A 21,088-nucleotide genomic window follows, 5' to 3' on the forward strand; every position below is an offset into this window, starting at 1 on the left:
ACAAAAAACTGAATAGACCAACAAAATCAAGTGTGAACATTAGCAGAAAAACTTAGCTTTAGATGACTGTAACAGAGCTGAAAACCAAGACCTGACAAGCCAGAAGGAATCACCAGCACCAGAATAGGGCGTCGGCTGTCTTAAATCCAGTCTGAGATTCCTGAGGTCCAATCGTCATCCTCATTATCAGGTGGCAGATCTCTACTGATTAAATCAGCCTCACTACCTCCTGTTACCACCAGAGGGAGCCTGGAAGGAGAACTCACAACTGGTGGACCAGAAAATGAACTCCCAACAGACCCCCAAAGGAACTTATCTAGATGTGTGGTTAGCATTTTTAACTCCCAAGTGCTTCACAGAAGTTTATAACGCCTGGGCGTGAAAATAATAAAATCATATTTTTTCCACGAACATGATCTTTTAGTCCCCAATTTTTTTATTTTCCCAAGGGTAACAGAAGAAATTGGACCCCAAAAGTTGTTGTCCATTTTATTCTGAGTATGCTGATGCCCCATATGTGGGAGAAAACTACTGTATGTGCACACGTTGGGGCTTGGAAGGGAAGTAGTGATGTTTTGGAATGCAGGCTTTGATGGAATGGTCTGCGGGTGTCATGTCGCATTTGGAGAGCCCCTGATCTGCCTAAACTGTGGAAACCCCCACAAGTGACCCCATTTTGGAAACTAGACCCCCCAATGAACTTATCTAGATGTGTGGTGAGCATTTTAAACCCCCAAGTGCTTCACAGAAGTTTATAACGTAGAGCCACAAAAATAAAAAAGTCATATTTTTTTCCATAAACATGATCTTTTAGTCCCCAATTTTTTCAATTTCCCAAGGGTAACAGGAGAAATTGGACCCCAAATGTTGTTGTGCAATTTGTCCTGAGTATGCTGTTTGGGGGCACGGCAGAGTTTGGAAGGGAAGGAGCACCATTTGACTTTTTCAACGCAGAATTGGCTGGAACTGAGATCAGACGCCATGTTGCGTTTGGAGAGTCCCTGATGTGCCTGAACAGTGGAAAACCCCCAATTCTAACTCCATCCCTAAACCCAACACACCCCTAACTGTAGCCCTAGACCTAACCCTAATGAGAAAATGGAAATAAATTCTTTTTCTTAATTTTCTTATTTTTCCCTAACTAAGGGGTTGATAAAGGGGGGTTTGATTTACCATTTATAGCGGGTTTTTATGATTGGCAGCTGTCACGCTAAAAGACGCTTTTTATTGCAAAAAATAGGTTTTGCTTCACCACATTTTGAGAGCTATAATTTTTCCAGATTTTGACCCACAGAGTCATGTGAGGTCTTATTTTTGTGAGACGAGTTGACATTTTTATTGGTACCATTTTCAGGTGCGTGACATTTTTTTAACGCTTTTTATTCCGATTTTTGGGAAGCAGAATGAACAAAAACCAGCGTTTCATGAATTTCTTTTGGGGGGGCGTTTACACCTTTCTGCGTGTGGTAAAATTCTTTGGGCCAGTACAATTACAGGTATACCTCATTTATATCATTTTTTTATGCTTTGGCGCTTTTATACAATAAAAACAATTTTATATAAAAAATAATTATTTTTGCATCGTTTTATTCTGCGAGCTATAACTTTTTTATATTTTTGCTTTTGATGCTGTATGGCAGCTCGTTTTTTGCAGGACAAGATGACGTTTTCAGCAGTAGCATGTTTATTTATTTCTGTCTTTTTGATTGCGTGTTATTGCACTTTTTGATCGGCGGTATGATGATAAAACATTGGTTTTTGCCTTGTGTTATATTTTTTAAGGGGTTCACTAAAGGGGTTTACTAGTTGGACAGTTTTATAGGGTGGGTCATTACGGACGTGGTGATAATAAATGTGTTCTTTTATTGATTTGTTTTTTTTTTATTTACAAAAAAATATTTATTAGGGAATATTTTTATTTATTTAGGAATTTTTTTAAAATTTTTTTACACTTTATTACTTTGACCCGGGGAGGACATTACTATATTGTGTCAGATTGCTGATATGACACTTTACATAGCATTGTCAGATCAGCGATCTGACAGGTAGTGCAGGTGGTTTTCTCAGAGCCTGCTCTTAGCAGGCACTGAGAAAGCCGCCTCCCTGCAGGACCCGGATAGGCCCCCGCGGCCATCTAGGATCCGGGGGCCTGCAGGAAGGATGCCCTCAGAACAACACGAGCACATCGCTTTGTTCCGAGGGGCTCATGGAAGAGCGCAAGGAGCCCCCTCCCTGTGCGATTCTTCCCTATGCCCCCGGTACACTGCGATCATGTTTGATCACAGTGTGCCAGGGGTTAATGTTCCGGGAGCAGTTCGTGACTGCTTCTAGCACATAGTGCCGGGTGTCAGCTGTGATAATCAGCTGACACCTGGCAGAGATCAGCAGCGCTCCCCCGTTAGCACCGCTGATTGGCTACGACGTACTATTTCATCCTGGACCAGTTGGGGCTTCAAGCCTGACAGTCATATCTGGAGAACAGAGAATTGCAAGGACCAAGGCTTCCCGGAGTTTAGAACTTCCCAGTATTGCCTCTACTCGCTGTGTATTTCGCCTTCAGCAACTTGCAGCGTGAATCCTGTGTGAAGCAGCTCAAGTTCCCACTTGCACTATCCTTCAGTGATCCTAGGTTATTGCAGTATTTCTGAGGGAAAACACTTTTCTGCTGGTTGTATAATCCCACACAGTCTCTCAGCTTACCACCCTGCTCTGAAAGCATGGATGGTCTAGGGGGTGGTCCCTGATGCTTCTAGCTTTCACTCCTGGATCGAGCACATGTCTTAACATGGCTTCCAAGACCTTCTTCCGCCTTCTTGTTCACACAGAGAACAACCACTCGGCCACTCCCCCTCCCAGTTAGGGTATGTCTGCAAAGCTCTCAGCTTTAGACAAGTGAGGGAGTGAGGTGAATTGTGTATGTGTGTTGTGGTCTCTAGCAGAGAAAGCATAACTCCCATTGCTCACAAAACACATACAGAACAGTACATATTTAACCCTTTAGTGGTGATAAAGACGCAGGGAGCCACACCAGCACAGCAGTAACACAAGAGTCAGGGCTGCCAGTGAGAAGGGTCAGAGCCCTTGATAGGCTCACCCTGCCTGCTATACAGATTGGAAAAACAACACAGAGAAGAGGGCCGCAGCTTAGCTATAAGCAGCAGAGGCCAGAAACAGAGAGTGCAGCAGGAAGGCCTCTAAATCCACCTGGCAAGGTGGAATCCAAATTATTTCTAGGCAATCAGATCTCCAGCATTATCTGCAGCCAGTGCCCTAGACACATTACCAACAGAACGGTATGTAAAACATTGGAAACTGCACCTGACTGTGTCCTTTCAAGTTTTTCCTGCTACACCCACTCAGCACTGCTACATCCCTTGCCAAATACGGCACCACTGAGACGGACACTGCGGCATATGCGGTAGAGATGTCTCGTGCAGATGACATGCTCTGACTTAATGTGCGAGAGGTGCTGGAAGCACTGCGGCGCTATGCAGTGCCACCGTTCAGCGCTGACTCAGACTCTAAACCCTGCCAACATACGTATCAAAGGGAAGGGGTTTCTTAATGAGTCATTCAGTAGTTCACAAGCATCCATCATCACACACATCACTATCCATTACTGTCTATACTAGCGCATGGCCGTGTGGCCATGCGACTCTTTTATAGCAGCGTCCTCCTGGGACCTTCCTAGTGGTCCAATGGGAGCAGCAATAGGACCTAAGCATGTGACCTCAGACCTCCAATGAGAGGACTTCCCACGGGCATGCTCAGTGGACCAAAAGAAGGACTTAGTCCCAGGAGCTGCTCACTGCTGGCTATTGCAGGTTACGATAGCTGAACCCTGATTAGCAAAAGTAACCAAGCCAACAGCAGCAGACTGAGCAAGGCGCTGAAAATGACGTCTTTGCAGAGCAGGCTCCACTGCGGCTGGAGAGGAATGGGAAACCGCAGATGGCAAGGCTTGGGATTCCTGCTGTGCAGAGACAGGAGCCTGACGCCTAACACTCTACACATATACAGCCTGATATGGAGGAGACCAGGATCTTCTGTACTTACTGTAAAACTCTCTGGTCCTGGCTGTGAAATTCTTTATGCAGTGTGAGACTTCATTAAGTAATGACCACCTGACAGCTCACAACAAGGTACTGGATTATATACTAAGGCCGGGGTCACACTAACCTATGCAAAATACGGTCCGTAGTTTACATGCGTAATACGGATGAATGACCCCTAAATAGTGCTCCGTATGTCATCCGTAAGTAAGGTGTGGTCGCATATTTTGTGCATATCAGCATCCGTATGTAATCCGTATGGCGAGATTTTCTTGCAGGCTTGCAAAATGGACATTTAACGGTTTTGAAGCCTGCTAACTATTTAAATCATTAGCCTGCACCCTATTTATTGGCTCAGGAACAGGTGGCTGCCTCCATTCTGTCCATTTGTGAGCTTGCCTTGGCTAGGTGTTTTGCTGTTGTATGTGCAACATGGCAGACAGTCTGAGTTTCAACACAACTGAGCAGGTTCTCTTCAACTGGCTTTTGTCACGCCGCTTTGGTCAACCATACCCAGTGATAGTGGATCCACGGAGGAGGAGACGCATGTGGGTCCATCCACTTTTGAGGCAGCGACTCACAAGAGGTCATTTTCACTGCCTCTATTCTCTGCGGGAGCATCCGGAAAAATTCTACCAATACTGTCGCATGAGCCTTAAAACATTTGATCTACTCTTGGAGACAGTGCACCCTGGGATAACCTTTTAGGACACAAGGATGCGCAAAGCTATATCTGCAGAGGAGCGACTTCTACTCACATTACGGTATGTACTACACAACCACATTCTCTATGTTCATGATGTGTTGCCCAAAGTATGTATTTTTTGCTTCTTGGACTAAGTTTAATGCCCTCATCTTATTCCAGATATATTTAAACTTACAGACCAGAATGTTATGTGTAATATGTACTGAATATCACTTAGTCATTGTGCGACCAACTATATGTGTGTTAGTAGATCTGAATTATTAACAAGTTTGGTATGTATGTACCTGGTTTTTAGTTAATTTGTGCATTCTAAAATGTTACATTTCTGTTGTTCTTCAGCTTCCTGTCCACTGGCCTGTCTTATGCCGCCCTCCACCATGAGTTTCTCATTGGAAGATTTACCATTTCTAGCATAGTCAGGTCGACATGTAGTGAAATATGGTCAAGACTACATCAACTTGTCATGCCCCAGTCCAGGATGGAAGACTTTGAGAAGGAATGCCAGTTTCCTAATTGTTTTGGGGCCCTTGATGGCAAACATATCCGAGTGCGTAAGCCGCCGAACTGTGGCTCCCAATTCTTCAATTATAAACAATACTTTTCTGTTGTATTGTTGGCTCTGGCCAACCCTCAATACAAGTTTATAATTGTTGACATTGGGGCCTATGGAAGGATGGGAGACTCTAGAGTCTTCAATACTTCCATTATGGGTCGTCGGCTACGCACCAACCAGTTGGATCTACCACACCACACCAGCTACCAGGCTCCACTCAAGAATCAGTCCCTTATGTCCTTGTGGCAGAAGAGGTGTTTCAGTTAATGCGCAATGTCATGAGGCCATATCCCCGGCGCAACCTGAACCACTGGCGCAGAATTTTTATCTTGTGCCTATCACGTGCTCGGCGACTGGTGGAGTGTTCCTTTGGCATTCTTTGTGCCAAATGGCAGGTACTCCAGTCTGCCATTCAGCTGAGTGAACAAAATGTTAATGAAGTTGTTAAAGCCTGTGTGGTTCTTCATAACTTCACCAGGATACATGATTGTTCCTCCTCTGCTGGTGTTGTTCGTGGGTCAGACAATGTGCGTAGGGCGAGACCACCTATCAACCCTCAGCGTAGACCGCTCTATGGGCTCAAAGTGCGTGATATTTTTATGAATTACTTTGTCACCTGAGGGGGAAACTTCTTGGCAAGAGCATGCTGTGTCTATGTTATAATTTTTTGGTTTATGTCTGTCTAAATATATATATTTAAACCCCTTATGATTCTATGACTGTTTAATTGCATCGGTAAGTGTAGGTTAGTATGCTGACACCGTTTTTGGAATTGAGACAGAGACATAAAATGTAGTAGACAGATGTTTACTTTTGCCTTTTTTTTTGGAAGCAAAACATATTATTGCCATATGAGAAATGTGGCAATGGGCCAAATTGGTCTTTGTGCAGATGTGAAAATTGGGTACAATAAGCATTTTTGGACATATAAAACAGACAAAATACCATTAGGCAATAACAAAATGGCAATATTATAAATTTTGGTACGTCGAGGGAGGAGAAGGCGGAAGACCAGCCTGTGTTTGCTGCTGACTACTTTGCCCAACTTGGCCATCACCCTGTGTGGGGGCTTACTGTTGCCCATGATGTGGGTAGTGTACTGCCTCCTGGGATTGTGCTTGGTACTGGCCAGAGTGATACTGGAGGCCTCTTGTTGGGTCTGGCAGGCCCGTGTCTCATACCAACCAATATAGCCATGTCGTCCCCAACCTGGTTGGGACCAGCCTCCAACACTGGGTGGGAACAAGTGGCCATATTGGTGAGGTTGGCTAGAGCCAGACATATGTGGCTGCTGTTGGAAAGGTTGGGTAGGGGGAGGAAGAGGATGAGATGTAGGCCAACGTATTTAAGGATCCTTAGAGCCTGCTTGAGCAAGCATGTGTGTGGGATGTCTAAGGTGCATTAGATTTCTGGGTGAAAGCTGCCTCCTCTCCAGATATTCAAATAACTCATATGGGGTATTGGGGTGTGTGCTTGCATCAAGCAGGATATGAAAACATCCTCGAATATGGAGCCTCATCTCATGGGAAAGGGCACGAAGATAAAGGGCCAGGCTGCATGAGTATGCCTCCTCACCATCATCATTATTGACTATAGCCAGATAGTTCAGTACCTTTGTGTCCACATTGGTACGGGTATCTTAGGCAGGGATATGGCGCCTTCTTCTTCCTCGCCGGGATGGTCCAGCAGGCTGTGGGGAGCCCTGGATCTGGCCAATTGGGCTACTGCTCATGTTGCCCTGCTCCTCCTGTATGGCTGATGGAGCAGCAGCAGACGGTCCTGCTTGTGGATGTGGTCCTGGTGGTGGGGTTTGTGGCGCAGGCACTGGGTTTTCCTGAGAAGAATCTTCACCCATGCTTCTTGGAGGAGGAGAAGATGGGTCAGCCACCTCATCCCCTACAGACCCAGGATCTATAGTATGATGGGCTCGGTATCTGAGCCAGTTCCTCTCTCTGTAAGGTTGGACTGAGTTCTGTTATGAAATAGAACAGAGCCAAAAATAAATCAATTGTTTTGGCCCTGTAAAGTATCTGTGTAATGTGGTGTGAGATATCTACTTACGGTCTCAGATCCAGAATAGGTGCGAGGAAGGAGAGGCGGTCATAATAGATGTATTTCCTCTTTATGTTGCCCGCATCACCACTCCTGGACCACAGCTGATGTTCTCGCCTGTATTGGTCGCAGATGCTGCGCCAGCGTCTCATCACATCTTCCACTGCAATGTGACAGGAAATATTCTCAATTTCACATATTTGATAGGTCAAATTTGCTACCAGTAGCCTAGGCATGTGGCATTCTGGGGTGTGCTTTCTACCCAGGGTGGCATATATAATTGGGGCATCCAGGCCAGATACACAGGGGCACAATAGTTCATGTATCAAGTAACTACACTTAATAACTTGGTTGGCTAGGAGGATGAGGAGCTTGTGGGCTTGGCCAAATTATGGCAGTGTAAAACCATGGGTCACATCAAAATCTACCCGCCTCATGAGGCAAAAAGCACAAGCACAGGAAGGGGGGGGGGCTGATTCTAAATGCATTTTTTGAAGTGAGGTAATTCTAAACAGTTTTTGGGTTGTACTTACTCAGTTGCTGCTGCTCCTCACGTGGCCGATCACTAAAACCGTGGAACATCTGGCGACATATGCGCCTCCATGACGCCTCCTTTCTTGCCCGGTTGGCATAATGGGCATCACGTTGGTCCCAGATTTCTGGCCGCTCCTGCACTAAGACAATCAGCATCTCCACATTGAGAAAATATGGCACCATGATGCTGCAGGACTCCGTGGAGGCATACATCCTGGATGTCTTGAGTGCTTTTTGAGCTCATTTGCATGTCTAAGCTTCCTGATGATGGATTGGCCCATTTCCTGTCACCTGCCAAAAGACCTGTGTATTTCTCGCAAGTCACACGTGTGGGCCGTGTGTAATCCGTTTTTTTTGCGCACCCATAGACTTGCATTGGCGTACTACGGGCATAGTACGCTGACAATCGCAGCATGCTGCGATTGGCATGGACCGTAGAATACGGGCGAGAATTATACGGCTGTGGGGAGCTGCCCCATAGAGAATCATTTGTCCGTGTGTAATGCGTGCTTTTAACGGCTCTCACTCGTCCGTATTCCTCTCTAGTGTGACCCCGGCCTAACTCATAGAACTCATCGGCTCTTTTGGTTTAATTTTTTTTTTCCTTAAATTAGAAGGTGGATCCACAGAAAAGTATGTTTTCCCTTTACTAAGGAGTAGGTCTCCTAGACCAGTAAAGCGTATACACTAAGTGCAAGGAATGCTAAAAATTAGAAGGAGGCACTCACTCCAATATCACTTTAAAGAGACGTAGTGGAGGGCCTCAGAAAACATTTTTTCCCATTATTAAGGAGTGGGTATACTTGAATGGTATTGCCCATGCACTAAGTGCATGAGCAGAAAAACATTGCCTCCTGGGGGTATACATACTGTAGGTATTGTGGGTATTAAGGTGATATATAGAGTTGAGCGAAACAGGTTGGCCAGATTCATAAGTCGCCGACTTATGGCAAAGTCGGGTTTCGCCGACCGAAACCCGACCACAGTGTGAAGTCGGCCATGCGGTCTGCAAAACGTGCGCCAAAGTCGGATTTCCCAGAATGCTTGCACGTGACTTTTTTCAGCCACTGAGCAAGGATGTACACTATGGGCAATGAGATGACATGTGCAGCGTCGAGAGAGAGAGTTTTCGCGCACTTTAAAAAAAGCGGTCCGGCACGTAGGTGTGTTTACTGTCCTCCACTCCCTGCCAACTTTGCTTCCCCATTGACTTGCATTGGGTTTCGTGTTTCAGTCGGACGTTCGACTTTTCCCGATAGTCGGCCGATTTCATTCAACTCGACTTTTGAGAAAGTCGGGTTTCATGAAACTCGACTCGACCCTAAAAAAGGCAAAGTCGCTCATCTCTAGTGATATAGGCTCAGATAAAGTTCACAGAGTTGTGGTCCAAACAAGTCACCTTATCCTCTTGATATGGATGCTTTTTTATAGGAGCTTTTTCAATTTCATATGGACTTAATACATTTCGGATTTTATTCTCAAGTAGTTTGAACAGCCTCGTTTTTCCTAGTGTTTGATCACGTCTCATCAGGATGGAGTTCCATGCACCTGTCAGGAATGTTAGTGAGCTGGCTTGTGCTCTCCTTTTTATATTTACAGACTAGAAAGATCCTAGCTGCACAACTCAAAAACACCACCGCAGACCTGTATCCTTAAAAGGCCATCGAGGGGTTTCTCGTACCTCCTGAGGTACCAGAGGGGAGGCCGCAACACACTACCAACAAGAGGAGAGGAAATTGTGCAGTAAGGCTAGTTTCACACTTGCACCATTTTGCACAGTGTTTCGAGCGCACATGATACACATGCAAAAAATACTTCCAAATGATTGCAAATGCTGCGATTTTTCATCGCATCATCGTGCGCATTACGACAAAAAACGCTGCATTTGTATGCGTTTTCACGTGTTTTTCCATGCGTTTGCATTTTTTTATGCGCATGGTGTCACAATCACAGGAGGAAAATTCTTTCAACAGACTCCACTAATGTGACAGCAGTGGGCGTGTGTTATGGGAATTCTTTATATAGACCCAGTTTACAGCTGAATTCTTCACATTTGCTTTCATTTTCTCTTGACAACATGGATCTGCGCTGGAAGAGTTTTCACTTCAACTTGAATCTGGACATCAGGTTGGCTCAGGCTTATGCAGTTGCTTGCCATCAACAAAGGGAGAGAGAGAGACGGGGAAGTCGGCAGCCGCGGCATGTGTGGATACATCCGATTATTGAACTCCGGGAGAGCCGTGGAGCGTACCACACCCTCTACAGTGAGCTCCATGCAAACCCGGATAAATTTACTGATTATACACGTATGTCCCAACAAAGCTTCAGTGATTTGCTTGGTCATGTCCAAGATGCCATCCGGAGACAGGACACACAGTTCCGTCCTGGTCTCATTACGGTACGTAGTATTGCAAAACCAATGCCTGCATAATTTTCTTTGTTGTGACATGTACTATTCCAAAACTGGCAGAATTATTGTTCTGCCATGTAGCTAACCAAAGGCTGCAGTATTATTTTTATGCCATGTAGTAAAGAAAAGGCTGCATATATATTTGTAGGCCATTTTTTTTCTTTTTTTAAATTTTATTTTTTGGTGTTGTAAAAATCCATATACACAAATATTATTTTTTGTTGTTTCTCGGTTTCACAGATTCCTGGCTACTGGAGAGAGCCTCTCTTCACTCCACTTCCAGTACCGAATTGGAATATCAACCTTGTCTGGCATTGTTGCGGATGCCTGCCGGGCTTTGTGGGACCTTCTCTGTCCCGAATTTATGCCCCTTCCCACCGTGGAAAAGTGGATGGAAATTGCTGAAAGATTCGGGACAGTCTGCAATTTCCCAAACTGTTTGGGTGCGGTTTATGGGAAACACATCCTTAATATAAAACCAAAAAGAACAGGCTCTGAGTACTATAACTATAAAAAGTACTTTTCTACAGTACTCATGGACATTTTGGATACAAACTGTATGTTTGTTGTTGTTGACATTGGGGCATTTGACCATGGGAATGACTCCCAGGCTTTTAAGAACTCTGACATGGGTTGGCAGTTGTATGGCAACCAGTTCAATTTCCCCATGCCACGGCTTCTTCCCAACACCGAAAGTCCGCCACAGCCCTTTGTAATGGTTGGGGATGAGGCATTCCAGATGTGCCAAAACCTGCTCAAACCCTACTCCAGCCAGGACTTGGACCACACTAAAAGAATTGTTAATTACAGGCTGACCAGGGCCAGAAGAACAGTTGAGTGTGCCCTTGTTATACTTGTCTCCAGATGGCGCATTCTCGACACAGCCATTAATCTGAAACTGGAAACAGTGGATGAGGTGGTGAAGGCCTGTGTGGTTCTACATAATTTTGTGATGGTTAGAGAGCCCCCGAACTTTGAACTCGATGATGCAGCTCCTAACCCATTGCCTGAATTTACTCAGCACCCTCTCAGGTCATCCGTTGAAGTTGGCCAAATGAGGGACCACTTTGCAGTCTACTTCAAATCAGATGTAGGACGGGTGGAATGGCAAGATAAAATGGTGTAAAAAAGTTTTCTGTTGTGTGTATGTTAATAAAAAAACCTTTGTTGATACCTGTACTGAGTGCACGCTGTCTTTTTACACTTCAATACAATAATCAACTAGCCAGGTGTACCAGTGAATTCGGGATGCTGTTTCATCATAAATTTACTAGTACTCATGACCAGGTGACTATACATACACACAAGTTGTATGATCTTTATCATCTCTACACTTTGAGTTCAATTTGCAGCGACGGTGGAGATAATACAACTAATTTTTGTGTCACCTAGCCTGATGTTAAAAATAGTGATTTGGGAATGCAGTAGCATCCCTCATTGTTTATGACACCTAATGCTGTGACTATAAATATTATTTGTAGTATCATCACTGTGGCTTCAGTTTGAACGGAGACTGGAGACTTAATAAAGTTTATACAACTTCTACAATACCCAGGCCTGGTGTCATGCTGAAGTGAGGATGACAAAAGTAACGCATCCTGACTTCAGAAGGTTATCACACATGGGCAGGAGAATACACATAAGAAGTAAACTGCAGCATCGCTACAGTCTGATAGAAATATATGCAGACTGAAGCAACGCTGCAGGTTAAAACTCATGTGTATTCACCTGCCCAGGTGTGATAGTTATGATACAAGGGCAGGGTATTGTACATATGGCATGTATTTTCCCCATCATCTCCTCAGTTTATCAACACACACTGAATAGAGGATGTGGATAATTACAAGGTATATCTAGAATCACCTTGCCTTGCATCACAAAAAGTTAAATCATGTTGGTAAAACACACCATAGTCAATTAACATTTTATGATAACTAGCAAGATAACAATAGATACGCCTTGCACTCAACACCATCCTCTATTCAGTCTGTGTAATATTAGCTGACTGAAGAGACTGGTGGGGCAAATACAAGTCATATGTCATGATCCAGGTTGGATATGACAGAGAAAATGCACAAGTAACCTTTTTTTTTTCTGTGAGCTGTTTGCTCAGGGTTGGTTTTGCCCCCCGGTGGCCATTAAGGGTTATTACACAGTGGTGTCTTTTTCTTAGTTTCCCCCCGGTGGCCATTAGGGTCATTGTACTCTGTTTCTTTAGTTTAGTGCACATGATTAATGCAGGTGTGATTGCTGGCTCTGCTATAAAAGAGTCACAGGTGTTGCAATCAGTGTTGGTGATAGTCCTCAGTTACAAGCAAGCCTGGGTGAAGGATGGAGCTGAAGGAGAGTCCCGGGCAGCTCAGTGAGAGTCCTGGAGTGGCAGCTATGGTGTCTGCGAGGAGGGCTGGTATGGCTTGGTGGAGTTGCAGCTATGGTGTCAGAAAGGAGTTCTTGCATGGCTTGGTGGAGTGGCAGCTATGGTGTAGAGCTGCACTCATGATGCTGGACTCGGTTGCTGGAAAGCTGGACTGAAAATGCTGGACTCTTTTGCTGGACTCTGTTTCTGGACAGCTGCACGCAGGTGGTGGACTCTTTGCTCCAAGGCTGCACTATGGTGTTGGATCCGGTCGGAGGAAAAGTTGCTCCCAGGTGGTGGGCTCTGTTGCTGGGAGCATAAGCAACAGAGCAAAAGCTAAGTGGTGTTTCCCTGTTTTGTCTCTTTTCCTTATGTGTGTTTAGTGCAGTGGTGGGATTAGTTTCCTCACCTGCCATTACACTAGAAAGGGGTAGGTGGAGGGCGAGCTAGGGTTTAAAGGTATCCTGAGCGGCGCCCGGTGCGGAACCGGCCTAGGGAACGTTAGGAGTGTAGAGACACTGACTCAGGGGAATGCAGGAGGTCTCCACTTCCCCGTTCCCTATCGCAGGGCCACCATTGTTATTGTTACCCAGGTTTTCCCTTTTATTGTTTAAATTCGCCTTACTGGAGGCGGGGTTTCCAGACATACGTGTATTTCCGAAATTCGCCTGTTGGAGGTGGCGTATCCAGCTGCACATTTTATTATTTAAATTTGCCCAACTGGAGGCGGTGTATCCAGGGTCACGCGTGTCATCTAAATCTGCCCTGCTGGAGGTGCTGTGTCCAGCCACGCGTGACTGTGACATTATCAACAACCAATACATTTTTTTCTGGTGAGCCTCGGGCCATGTTCAGACCTGTGAGCATTTGCTGCTTGGCCTCACTGAGGTGAGCGAGGAGCTGCATGTTGTGTAAGCAGTTCCAGCAGCAGTATCAGGGTCTGGGGCCTTCCTTCTGACTCAACCGGAAAATCAAGTAGCGGCTGGCAATGAAGCCCCCTGGAGTCGCTGCTGGGGAGCGGGACTTGCTCATACAGGCGGATGCACCAAGACAGGTGGGGGGAGTTGGTGTCCCCATGGTGCTGTCTGGGGTTCCCCGAGGTGAAGGGGTACGTCCCGGTAGTGAGCAGACTGGTGTTATAGTCCGTGGGGCTCACACCAAATCTTCCATACCACCGAGGAAGCCGTCCCCTCCTGGTAGTGTGGAGGAAGGCGACCAGGGAGTGTATTTTTCCTCCATATCCCAGGCCCCTCCCTCTCCGGTGTGAGCAGCAGGTGTGCTACGGGGGAGTAGGGGCAAGTCTCTACCCTTGCCATTAGCCAACCCTGGAGGCACAGTCCTCGTGGTGGACAGGGTTGGGGAGTGGTGTAACCCTTGGTGGAGTGTGGGGGTGTGAGTGTGGTGACACAGGGGGATGCCTCTGTTGTCGATTCCAGAATGAGTTCACCAAATTATGACAAACGAATGTGTGGCAATAAACGTTCAGGTCCGGACCTGTGTGTGAACGAACATGTATGGGTGGCCACCAAAAAACATCCTGTGGAAGTGTGTTGCGGAGTCTTACCAGCTCATACCAAACATACACATACATAACTCATTTCCCAGGTTGGCGCTTTGGAGAAGTGTGGTGCCTTCAGAACATACATTGCCTATACCAGCGGTGGGTTTGTCATTAACCTGAAGTGTCAGGTAGTGGTTGGGATGAACTCTGGATCTGGGCTTCCTCGCTGTAGGTGGTTCCCTAATGAGGAGTTGTCATGAGGGTCCAGAGGCCCCTCATTAAGGGGAGGGTACTGTCATGATCCAGGTTTGATGTCAGAGAAAATGCACAAGTAACCTTTTTTTTTCTGTGAGCTGTTTGCTCAGGGTTGGTTTTGCCCCCGGTTGCCATTAAGGGTTATTACACAGTGGTGTCTTTTTCTTAGTTTCCCCCCGGTGGCCATTAGGGTCATTGCACTCTGTTTCTTTAGTGCACATGATTAATGAAGGTGTGATTGCTGGCTCTGCTATAAAAGAGTCACAGGTGTTACAATCAGCGTTGGTGATAGTCCTCAGTTACAAGCAAGCCTGGGTGAAGGATGCAGCTGAAGGAGAGTCCCGGGCAGCTCAGTGAGAGTCCTGGAGTGGCAGCTATGGTGTCTGCGAGGAGGGCTGGCATGGCTTGGTGGAGTTGCAGCTATGGTGTCAGCAAGGAGTTCCTGCATGGCTTGGTGGAGTGGCAGCTATGGAGTAGAGCTGCACTCATGAAGATAGACTCAGTTCCTGGAAAGCTGGACTCAAAACGCTGGACTCTTTTGCTGGAAAGCTGGACTCATATGCTGGACTCTGTTTCTGTTTATTGTTTAAATTCGCCTTACTGGAGGCGGGGCTTCCAGACATACGTGTATTTCCGAAATTCGCCTGTTGGAGGCGGCGTATCCAGCTGCACATTTTATTATTTAAATTCGCCCAACTGGAGGCGGTGTATCCAGGGTCACACGTGTCATCTAAATCCGCCCTGCTGGAGGCGTTGTGTCCAGCCACGCATGACCATGACATCATATAGATTTGTGTTTTTGACTACACATATCTCCAAGACTGACCCAAGAAACATGTGTCAGTAATGGAGCTATGTGGTGGCAAAAGCGCAAAGTGTACGGCGCAGTGTGTGTAGGTGGCGAAAGACACATTAATCAAACCGTATTTTGTGAAAGCAGAATTGCAGATTTATTTAAAAAAAATTAAATTTATTTTGAAGGATGTTTGGGGGAAGAGTGGGATACTTTGGGGGTGTGGAGAGACGAGGAACGGCTGGATGTTGAGGAAGGGGTTCTAGGTGACGGGGCGACTAAAGTAGTGGGGGAAGGGAGCTCAGGGATGGAAATGGAGACAGGTTGAGAAACATTAGAAGGAGAGGGGGAGTGACAAAGTCTTGTTTTTTGTGCTTTTTTGGGGCAGGAGTCTCCTGCCTGGACCAACTACCACTGTGTGACCGCCTTTCATTGCTTGACCGCCTGGAGATGGTGGACCGTGTCTGTGATGAGAAAAAGAGGGAATGTGGGTCACCCCTCTGCTGCTCGGTGGTGGTGGTGGCAGTGCTCTTTGAAGGAGAATATGTGGTGTTGGTGCTCCTAGAAGGAGAAGTGGTGTCAGTGCTTCTTGTGGGAGAAGTGGTGGCAGTGCTCCTAGGAGGTGAAGTGGTGGCAGTGCTCCTATGATGAGGAGTGGTGGCAGTGCTCCTAGGAGGTGAAGTGGTGGTGGTGCTCCTATGATGAGGAGTGGTGGTGTTGCTCCTAGGAGGAGAACTGGTGGCGGTGCTCATATGATGAGGGGTGGTGGCGGTGCTCCCAGGAGGAGAAGTGGTGGCGGTGCTCCTATGATGAGGAGTGGTGGTGGTACTCCTAGGAGGTGAAGTGGTGGCGGAGCTCCTATGATGAGGAGTGGTGGCAGTGCTCCTAGGAGGTGAAGTGGTGGTGGTGCTCCTATGATGAGGAGTGGTGGTGGTGCTCCTAGGAGGGGAACTGGTGGCAGTGCTCATATGATGAGGGGTGGTGGCAGTGCTCCTAGGAGTAGAAGTGGTGGCGGTGCTCCTATGATGAGGAGTGGTGGCGGTGCTCCTAGGAGGAGAAGTGGTGGCGGTGCTCCTATGATGAGGAGTGGTGGCGGTGCTCCTTGAATGATGAGGAGTGGTGGCAGTTCTCCCATAATGATGCTGAGTGGTGGCAGTGCTCCTAGATGGAGATGTTGTGTCGGTGCTCCGAACAGAAGAATAGGTGGCAGTGGCCCAAGCAGGTTGTGCGGTGACGGTGCGCCAAGATGGTGGAACGGTGGTGGTGGTGGAGCTCCAGACAGGAGCAGCAATTGCCATGGTGGTGGCGGGGGTGGAGTGTCCAGCAGCACTCGGCATTGGTGTGGTGAGGTGGTGTCCGGCTTGGCTAGGAATGCAGATAGCCGTGCAGTGGTATGCAGCAGAAGTCGGTACTGTGGTGAAGCGAGTCAGTGGTGGCACAGGTGGGAATGACACCACTGACTGCTGCACGTACTGATTCTGCTGCATAGCCTGTAAGTAAGAGACACAGAAAAAACACACAGTATGATAAACGTGCATGAATACTCTGTTGTAAATTATATGTAACAATAAGCAGCAAGTGCTGGAAAAGATGATAACAAAAACAGGGTATTTAGTTGATACGTTTTTGGCAAAAAATGTATGTGAAGCCACTCCACCACGTCACGGTATACCCTTCTTGGAGCAGTCCTATCTATTGTATTTAAACCTGATCATGTGAACAATACTGACATGAGCAGGATTCAGAAAGGCGCTGCCCGGTATGGGCACGCTGGGCAAAATTGCTCTTCATGTGGAAGTCCCACAAGAGAGAGGCGGGGATCTGCCAAAGCTTGCATGAGCAAGAAATGTGTTTTTTCTGTGTCTCAGTCTTTGGGTGGTGTGAACACTGTCCTACTTACCTGTTCATTCTTGTGCATGTCCCATGTGTTTTTAATTTATTAATTTCTTGCTCATGCAAGCTTTGGGAGATCCCCGCCTCTCTCTTGTGGGACTTGCACATGAAGAGCGATGACAGCGGTACTTTGTTCTGGTCCTTGCCGCTGAACCACTGTGAACCTGTCCCTCAGCGCGAACATCAGTGTTGAAGCGGTCCTTCATCGAGCGCCAACGTGTGCGGTCTTTGTTCACTGTTGGAAAAATAAATAAAAAACATTGTACAATGCAATAATGGCTACATCTGTATCATCACAAACACCTGAGTGAACTTGCCAAACAGTCAATGCGCCATCACAAAAGAATTCAATAGACAATGCAGTCACTGTTAATCCTGAGGACACTGATATGTTTCCTGATAGAATATTTCTATCAAGAAACAACAGTATCCTCATGAACAAGATTCTTCCCATGATCAATACAACAGTAAAAAAGACAAAGCAGTCACTGTTGATCCTGAGGACACTGATATGTTTCCTGAGAAAATATATCTATCAAGAAACAACAGTATCCTCATGAACAAGATTCTTGCCATGATCAATACAGCAGTAAAAAACACAAAGCTGTCACTGTTGATCCTGAGGACACTGTTATGTTCCCTAATAGAATATATCTATCAGGAAACACAACAGTATCCTCAGGAACAAGAGTCAATGCGGCATCACACAGCAGGGAAATACTTACTAAACACCTTTTTGGAAGCTGCAGAGGCGCTGTCCAAGCCATCCATCAACGCTGCAGCCACCTCATTCCAGAGCTGCCAGGTCAGCACACATCAGCGACCCCATAGAATATAATGCTATTTTTTTGCGCATTGCGTGCCCACATGTGATTTTTTAACAATGTTGGCGGAAAGAAAAATGCAACATATAGCGTCCGGCGCATCTGGTCGCACACCTGGAAAATGTGCAGTGCACAAATACGCTGAGGCACGCTTGCAATCGCTAGACACTGCGCCCGCCATTTTAAAGATAGGGGGCCATTGCGCGTGCGACTGATAGCTCACAATGCGCTGCGCGATAAAATGCTAGTGTGAAACCAGTCTAAGACACTGTGATAAATGTGGTTATGGTGATAAAATTAATTCACATTCATAAAGGGGAGAGGGAAAACTAAGAGATTAAAGTAAACAGAACAAGTATAACCTCTCTGAAACCCAAAGAAGTAAAAAGGAAGTAAAACTAGGAAGGAAAATAGACTCACTGAGGAACTCAACTAGTGTTTACCATTTAAGGTAAACTGCTTAATCAAAGCTGATACTCCTAAACCCAAGTTTACCTAGAGGTATAGCCAGCAAGGAAGTTCAGTGAAGCCTAGAATGTGATATGGCAGACCAAAATGGGAAAACGGAAAAACCTAGAAAGGATCAAACCAAGAAGAAAAGGCAAGAGCTCAGCAGACAGTAACAGGTCAGCGAATTGAATTCCCAAACTAAATGTCACTGATCATCATAGCTGTTCTCTTGATCTGGTGCTAATGCAGATAGCAATAAGCCACAAATCACAGGCCTGTGATCATCATGGGCTCACAAGTCAAAAGTTGAGAGCCTCTCCTTTATTGTAAGTCAATGAGGATGATCAAATAAATTCTAAAGTTCATCAATTTTGAATATCACAGATAAAAGTTATCTATCCACATAGAACCACTTTGTATATCATGATTTGTGCTCGGACAGTGACAAATCAAGTGTAAATCTAGCCTAAAGTTTAGTTTTTTGAAGTCCTGTAAAATAAAAGAACTTGGACTGATATTAAATTATGCATGTCTGTTTGCTCCCACAGTGCTTTGATGTTTCTCATGTATTTTTCTGTTTATGTTGCTTTGTGAATAATAGAGCACTAGAAATATAGATCCACTATTGTATAGTATTACAGATAGTGTATCCCAAAGAAAGATATTTTGTGCCAATACATTTAAGTAAAAGTTTATGGTGTTCCAACAGTATATAATTTTAAAACATATCACAAACAAAGTACATTTTAATCGATAAATCTTGGAATGTTAATAAGTTCCATAATTAAATGTGTAAATAAAATTATTTCTGTGCTGAGATCTTATTAATGTATCCCTGCTATGTGCTATGTAATGGCTGTGTCCAAACATGCAGGATTGCTCCAGTTGATAGTCGGCACATACCACATTTCCTGGCCAGGAGAGGAAATTAAGTAGATGGACATATTGCCCATGTTCTCTCTTGAAGAACAAGAGTAATGTTACAATATGCAAACTAAATTATAACTTGCGATAATAATGTTAATGTTGTGTGCTGCTTGACAGTAGGGAAAGTTAGAGTTAATAGCTAGGTCTAGCACATAGTGGGAGGGGTTAAGATGAAGGGTTAAGATGAGGGGTTAAGATGAAGAGGCAGAGACAGTTTCCTGTCAGAATGTCAGAAAGGGCCCGAAGTACGTAGAAAGCAGGTCTAAGGTCCAGTGTGAGCAGTGTAAAGGAAATTATATATGCACTTCTAATTATTTTAAAAATATAAATGTGAAAATTGTGATGTGCATCTGTATTCAGCTCACCTGAGTCAAAACTTTGCAGGATATCCTTTTGCTGCAATTATTGCTGAAAGTCTTTTGGGGTATGTCTCTACCAGCTTTACCAACTACTGCTGCATTGCTATACCTTATAACTGAGATCATGCTGCAGAAAGTGAAAGACCCATAGTGGGAATAAGTAAAAAAGTGGAAAAAAAGTTGCCAATAGCGCTCCGCCCCTCTCGAGTCTTGTCATATGGGTAAGCAGTACTGTACAGCCACATTTGGGGTATTTCTACATTCAGCAGAAATTGTGGGACATATTTTGGTTCCATTTTATCCATTTCCCCATGTGAAAATGTAAAACCTGGGGCTAAAACAAAATTTTGGTGGTAAAAATAAAATTATTTTTTCTTCATTGCCCAATCGTATAAAATTCTGTGAATCACCTGTGGTGTCAATATGATCGCTGCACCCCTAGATCAATTCATTGACATGTATAGTTTGTAAAATGGGGTCTATTATGGAGGATTTATGGCACCTTAGGGGCTCTGACAATGTGACATGACACCCTCAAACCAGTCCAGCAAAATGTGAACTCCAATATAGTGCTTCTTCCCTTCTGAGCTTTGCACTGTGCTTCAAAAGTAGCTATCAACCACATATGGTGTATCGGCATAGTTAGGAGAAATTGCACAACAAATTTTGGGGTCCATTTTCTCCTGTTATCCTTGTGATAATACAAAAATTAAAGCCAAAATAACATTTTTGTGGGGAAAATGTGATTTTTTTTTTTATTTTAATGGCTCAGCGTTATAAACTTTTGTGAAGCATCTCGGTGTTCAAGGTGCTCACCACACATTTAGATAAGTGCCTTGAGGGGTCTAGTTTCAAAAATTATGTCACTTGGGGAAGATTTCCACTGTTGTGGCTTATCAGGGTTTTTCCAAACACAATATGGCATACGCTAATTAGTCCAGCAAATTTTACTTTCTAAAACTAAAATGGCGCTTCCTCCCTTCTGAGCCCTGCCTTGTGCAGTGGTTTTCCCTCACATATCTGGTATCAGTATGCTCAAGAGAAAGTGCACAACAAGTTTTGGGGTCCATTTTTTCCTGTTAGTCTTGCGGAAAGAAAAAAGTTGGGGTCTAAATAAAATTTTTGTGATGAAGTTAAATGTTAATTTGTTTCTTTCCACATTCCAAAAAATCCTGTGAAGCACTTGAAGAGTAAATAAACTTCTTGAATGTGGTTTTGAGCACCTTGATAAGGGGTGCAGTTTTTAGAATGGTGTCACTTTTAGGTATTTTCTATCATATAAACCCCTCAAAGTTACTTCAAATGTGATATGGTCGCTGAAAAAGGTTTTGTAAATTTTGTTGGAAAATGAAAAATTGATGGTCAACTTATAGATGTTTCAAAAATTGTGCTGATGTAAATTTGCCAAATTTCTGTTTTTTTC

The sequence above is a fragment of the Dendrobates tinctorius genome, unplaced genomic scaffold, assembly GCF_039654945.1.
Source record: "Dendrobates tinctorius isolate UK_male_01 unplaced genomic scaffold, ASM3965494v1 ptg000117l, whole genome shotgun sequence".
NCBI lineage: Eukaryota > Metazoa > Chordata > Amphibia > Anura > Dendrobatidae > Dendrobates > Dendrobates tinctorius.